This window comes from Thunnus maccoyii, chromosome 17, assembly GCF_910596095.1.
Source record: "Thunnus maccoyii chromosome 17, fThuMac1.1, whole genome shotgun sequence".
NCBI classification, from domain to species: domain Eukaryota; kingdom Metazoa; phylum Chordata; class Actinopteri; order Scombriformes; family Scombridae; genus Thunnus; species Thunnus maccoyii.
The window spans coordinates 27,353,758-27,360,636 of NC_056549.1; the positions used below are offsets into that span (position 1 = coordinate 27,353,758).

The following is a 6,879-nucleotide window of genomic DNA, read 5'->3' on the forward strand; positions in this document are numbered from 1 at the left end:
TGAATCTTAATGTATTCACAGTTGTAGCATGACAGCATTTGGCTTTCATGGATTTCATGGGTACATGAATGGGTAATGACAGCAATTGTTTGTTAGCTTTGGTCTTTAATTATTTGTTGTAATTGTTTGCACCAGTGATATTATTGTGAAGGAGGAGCAAATGCTCAGAAATCATTTTTCAATTTTGGAGGCAAGGTCGGTGAAATATTTCATTTAATTTGAAAAACTGGTGGGTCGTGCCATCGCCGTGTCTTGACTTTGCTTTAATTTCCATCAACAAAGATTAATAAATTGTATTTGCTCCATCTCCTCCTGCTTAAATAGATGACAAATGCATGTAATGTGGCAAAACAACACTTCTGGGCCAACAATGAATCTCACAAGATGAGAAATTGTTCAACGGAATCATCGGCCGGGGCGTTTGTTGCCGAGGCTTTTCCAAAAAGGCAACCATGCAACCACTCAATCTCCCTCCTGCTCCGCTTTCGCGACACAAGCTGTCATATTTTGATGGCAGCCCTCTTATTTGGTACAAATTTATGTGTGGAAGTCCAATAGAAAATATGCTGTCCGCTTCTTGACACGCCTAATGAAAATGGATGGCTGGGTGGCGTGAATGGGACCGGACACCTGACAGTCTATTGTCTCTCTCCATCAGTGCACAGGAGTCAGCTCAATCCAGTCGCACATCTCTCCAGATGGAAATGAAGATGTCCCACATAATGGGAAGCATAATGGCTGTGGACAGATGGAAGACATCTCGCGTTAGCCTGTATTCCCTTGCTCGGTAATGAAAGCAAGGCTTGTTGACATAGCCTCAGTGTAAAAGCAAGGGATTAAAACAAGTTAGTTCCTAATAAGTTAGATGAAAATAATTCAATAAGGCAATTAAACTGAAAGTAATTCAGTTTAATAGGGAAAGAAAAAATGGTTAACTCAGAGATGAAGATAATTTAGTTATAAATAAGATAGGATATAAATAGTTGAATAAGTAGTTAAAATAAACAGTTCTACACAATATTGAAAGCAAGCGGTGGGGTAAACTAAATAAAAAAAACAAACAGATTGTGCCTTTAGTTTCAGCCATTTTTTTTGATTGGTTACGGTAGGTATCAGTGAGTGCCACCTGTGGCAATTGGCTGTAGGTAAGTAAGAGAATGGTAGAGGGCAGAGTTAGTGCTTGTGTAGATAACCTGGTGAATGTTTTAATAAACGTAAGAAAAGTGTATCTGTAGACAGTAACGCACCTTTCTTGCTTAATCACAGTTGATTAGGGCAAATATTTTGTACGAGTGTGTCTGTGCTAAAGTCGGTGAGTCGCTAGACGATAGGACGCCATTACTGACTGGAAAAGACTTTTTGACTGCTTCCTGACGAGGATTCCACCTCCGCTGCCATCAGCTTTCATCTCTCCGACCACAAACTGTTCCTCCCAGACTGATGCTGAACTGTGAGTTGGGCTTTCTGTGTCTTTACTCTGCTGAGGCTAAGTTGGCTGCACCGTACCTGAGCGACGCACAGGCCCGCAACTGTATGAGTGTGTGTCTGGTCCTACTGTGGTGTTTAGAGTGTAGTTTAGTATTCGATCTGAGTCTGCTATAGGGGAATAGTGGTAAAAGGGGAAGTAGCAAACTTTGCCAAAGAAATCTGAGGGGATTTAAGTTTTGTGTTGTAATATTTTGGTTTAAGCCAATATTTTCTCGGGTTATTAATTGATTTGCTAATTTTGGTGTAGCTGAGGGTACTTTAATCTGACATTAAATACCATTATTACTGAATTTCTTGGCTACCACTAGTTTCTTATATGTTCTGTTCAGAGAAAATATGTTCAATTCAGTATATTTTGCCATATAGGGTAGATTGTTTGCAATGTATTGGATGAGCCTATGGTGTAAATACAGTACAACCTATGTTGTTTAGTTTTTTTATATGTGATTGGTTATTTATGAGTCATGTCATGTTTCCTGCATTGTGATTGGCAGAGAGCGGGAGCTAGCGAGTATGCAGTGAGTCAGGAAAAACCATAGCCTGTATAAAAATATGGACGTAGTTACCGTGACGTCACCCTTTGGTTTCTGAGGAGCGGTTTTGAAGCTCAAAGAGAGCCGTTCCGGCCGTCGTCATCTTGGCAGCACGTGACTCTGGGTGTGTTCGAAATCACATACTAACGTTCTGCCTACTACATATTCAAAGAGCATGTACTGCATACTGCCTACTAAATCGACGAATAAGTATGCCTTTACTAGCAGACTGTTTACACTGAAGTATGCAGCCAAGTATCCCAGAATGCATTTCACACCGACCGGCAGCAATAGCGGAGATTTTAAAGCAGGCGAAAAGCTCTTGTAATTTTCGTTGTAGCACTGTTATGTAATATGTCATTTTATTAAGTTTTAATATTTTTTCAGGCGAGAAAGTAACCATGTAGATTAACAATGTGTGGTCAGTTTATCCAAATAACTCCTGTTCTGATATTTGCTCCAACGTTTTCAGAGATGTGAGGAGCCTCTGGCCAGGACCAATCAGTCATCTCAGCTGCTAGCAGTCCGACTCCTGCGTCATCATCCCGGGAAGAACATGATCCGATGAATTATATGTATGTAAATGTGGTGATATGTATACATATAGAGCCCCAGAGGCAGCGCTGTTGTTCTGTCCAGTAAGAACATGACGTTTCACTTTACATTCAGACTAACTAATGTGGCAGTTACTGTGAGAGCAACATTTATCTTCCAAAAGGAATTATATCATATAGAAAAGAGCTGCGACAATCAGTTCATGGATCGTGTTCTCCCCAGGATGACGACGGACATTGACCGCCCAATCATCTCAGGAGTCGGGCTGCTAGCACCTGAGATGATTGGCTGGTCGCGGCTAGCAGCTCTCATTGGCGGCTCCTCATATCTCCGAAAACGTCGCAGCAGATTTACAACCAGGCGTTATTTGGATAAATTGACCCCATGTTGTGAATAGTGCGAAAATATTAAAACGTAATAAAGTGACATATTAACAGTCTTACACCGAAAATGAAAACAACTTTTAGCCCAGCTAATTTTCGTTTTATAACGATAATAATTATCCTATCCAGCCCTATCCTCAATATTGGAATTTGTGTGAGTGTACATAATGGACCCCCATATGTGTGTGAATGCGCGTATGTGTGTGTTCAGGAGAAATCATGGTGGGCTCTCCTGACTGTTGCCTGTCTCAGAGCATCAGGTCAATACACGCACACCAGGATGTGAAGCCTCTGGCAGGCAGGTCATGTCACTGTAAAAATAGCAGCTGGCAATCCAATAGCTCTGATTTATGAAGCATGTCAATACTCAGACTATAACAATGCATCGGCTGGGAGATGATTGGTGGTCCCTCAGCTGGACAATAAGCACAGCCTTGCTTTAAGATTGACACTTTATCCAGCAGCACAAACCCATCATCTGTGCTGTAAAGGGACTCAATTACTAATGGCAATAACTCTCAACTTTTCTTTTCCTTTGCTATTTATTTATTTATTTTTTGTGTGTGTTTTTTTGTTTGTTCCGGGGAAAGGGGCTTTGTTCACATTTCCGAATGCGACTTCTGAACAATGTCTGAATGTCTAAAATCAGCTACATTCCTGAAAAAGATGACAGCTGTCTTGTAGCTGAATTGTGTGCTATTGTATAATTGTGAAATGATAAAATTCATTTATTTGTGTTGTCAAGATTATTATATTTTGTTGTCCGTGCATCAGTAACACTTGCAAGATATTTGCATACGTAAAGCTGCATCACTTGGGGGCAGCATATCACTCAATATTGACATATCACCTTTGAAAGCTATTATAGCTAATATGTGGTCAAACAATTAGTCATTTACACACCCAGCAGACACAGAGCACCATTTGCATTAATTTATAGTTATGTTTCTGGTCACCCAATTGGTCTGTTTCTGGTCACCCATCCAAAATATTTTATTTTAAAAGTAATAGTTTCAGAGCTTTTGAGGATAGTTCATCTTTTTACTTTGGAAACAATCTCACTCCTAGATTCTCTTACTTGCTTGTTCAGGAGATTTCGACTGTATCACACTGTCTTTATTAACAGTTTGTTCAGTTGTCACAGAAGTGCAGATGTTAAAACATTCCATGATTCTTGATAAACATGATGGAAAGCTGTGCAGTATGGTGGAAAGCCCCAGAACAAGTAAGTTGACCATGTTGAGTTGCTCTATCAGTGTCATGCAGTACGTCCAGGGAGCCTTGAGGTGCTCTTAAAGATGAAAAAGCTGGACACCAAAAAGAAATGTTCTTCCAGCACTCTTTGCCTTAGAAAGAGTACTTTAAAAGCCTGTATTAATGGTTTAAAACCCTGAGCGGTTAAGACCTCACAGAATGTAGATGATGATTGATATCTGCTATTCTGTGTAAAGATATTGAAACCAGTCTGTATGTAAAACCATTTATATGCCCAACTAAATAAAGGCTTTTCAAGTTATCCTTGCTCTGCCTTTGAGCGACTAAAGAATGTTTCAGTGTTGAATTTAATTGAACTGAATGGGTATTGGCACTGAAGTTACTTGTTTTTCTAAAACTATGTGTTCTTGATAACCTCAATCAGTTTCATGTGGTATGGGGTAGCAAACATCTGATATTAGAAAACTATGTGGCTATTTTTTCGACAAAGAAGAATTTTTCCTGTTACATAATATTTCACCAACCTGAACATCCTCGTCCTAGTTACAACGACAGCAAACCCTTACCTTTAGCTATATGAATTTTGTGTGGCGTGGCTGACTTTTTTTTGTCCAGCATCAGCTCCTTTACTCAGGAGATGTTTCACATTGTCTGGACACTGGGATACACCCTTCCCCATAGGAACTGGCTGAAGTCAGGACTGGGAAAGTGCTGAGCAGCACAATTGTCATTTATGAAAAATGGAGACACAGAGGAGAGGGGGACTGAAATAGCAGGGGGGCTCGCACACAGTAAAAAGAGTGGCATATGTTGGCTTTCAGGGGTGTTCCTGTGTCTGTGGACGGCAGAGACACCATCAATCATCCTTTTCGTCGGGGCTAGTCTTCACACACTGACCCCGCCCCTTGAGTGTTGGACATCAAAGACAGGCTGGAGGTGCAGGGGAGTGGTGGCTGGAGGTGCCAGCCATGAGGAGAGCTTCAGGGGTGATGAAGCTGATTTTACAGTTTATCTTTTATTGATAGCTTCTTCACTCACTGTAAGTGTAACTGCAAGTCAAAAGACTGTCACACATACTAAGATTACCAGCAGTGTTACTCTGCTAACAAATATGATGAAAAATCTTATTTACCTTTTATCACAATTAAAGGAGACTAAAACTTAAAGTAACATTTGAAAACAAAAACTATGAAACGTGTCAACAAATAAAAACTAAATGATAATGTGTAAGACATAAATTGAAAACTGAATTAATTACTGTTTTAATTTAGTCATACATTGTACACTCCTGATTGAGGTTGACTTAGCTGCTTGACCTGCTGTACTAATAAGCAGCATCTTGTATTTCAATAATATTATGTCTCTGCTAGTAATGTTAGCTAATGTTGCCTGTTCTTTGAAGGAAAAAAGACAACAATCCCACTGAACATTAGACAAGAAACAGTAAGAAAACAGCTGGGACAAAGCACAATTATATGCATGCCAACAACACTCAATAATGTCACCGTCAGTCTGCTATCTTTCATATTTATAGGCTATCATAAGAACAAGCACAGGGTTAATGTCAGCTGGCGACCATCCAAATCTTTATCTAGATGTTCACTAATGAAATATTACTGTATTAGTGTTATCATGCATGCTTCTTGACTCAAGTTGAATCCAGACAGTGGACAGTGTTTTAGTGATTAAGTTAGCTTCTGCTCTGCAGTGGAGCTCACAGGTAGCTGCGGTACTTCAGCAAAACTCACAGTAAGTGACTTACAACTTTGTTAAAAAGTGCATTTGGGAGTTTGGGAGGAGAAATTGGATTGACTGAGGATAGTCAGTCTGTTGTGTTACTATAGAGCTGATGGATGTGTGTATTAACAGTCTCTTACAGTCTGGTATAAAAAGGTAAACAGTTTCTTTTCCACTAACCTCACGAGAAACCAAAACAGCACCAAAAATGCATCTTTTGTTGTCTAAAACTAGACAATAATCCAATGAAAGAAAGCTAATCTACATTTTGGTCAAAGACTAGACAGGTGCCAAAATAACACAGACCTTGACTTCTGTACAGATTTTGAAAAATTTGATTTGCACTAATATCCCTGATGTTATTATTTAAATAGCAAGTGTCATCTGAAGGGCAGACAATGCCCTTTAATTCACAATGAATAAAATGCGGCTACAAAAACTTCATATGAAACCCACACGAAACACCCAGAAGCCACATTTTTACAGATGCTGGCCCAAAATTAGCAATGAAACATTTTTTAGGTGAGAAAGAGATAAAAGGTAAAAACATATCTTGGTTGAAATGTCCTGCATGTTAGCAATTCATGGTTTATTGATGGGGTTTACCATTCTCACCAGCTCAATAATAAATAGCAAAAGAACATTTTGGCCTACTCCAACTGTCATCTCCTAAAAAAAGCTCCCCAGCCTCCAGTGATAACTATTATAGGACGAGTGGCGAAGGAAAGAAGGAAAGGAAAGGAAAACATCTTGATTCCTCCAGCGCAGAAGCCTCACCCCATGGTGAGCTGCAGAATGGAGTGGTGGCATCATTCCATGCATTATTCAGGAGTGTAAATTAACCCTGAGTAAGGATACTCCATCAATCAAGGGGGGCTGCCATAACAGGGTGCCGGCTGGGGGCACGCTGGAGTTGGGGGGGGGGGGGGGGATTGTATGGATGGAGGGTGGAATGCTGGTAGTGGTTG

General features: G+C 40.1%; 1 long non-coding RNA gene across 1 annotated transcript; it reads right to left on the reverse strand.

Moving 5' to 3' along the window:
• Positions 1-248: 248 nt before the first annotated feature.
• Positions 249-3,766, reverse strand: LOC121881990. Its single transcript, XR_006091990.1, has 2 exons — positions 2,055-3,766; positions 249-738 (listed from the first exon to the last, which is right to left on the reverse strand). It is a non-coding gene; the product is annotated as an uncharacterized LOC121881990 (long non-coding RNA).
• Between the last annotated feature and the right edge of the window lie 3,113 nt (positions 3,767-6,879).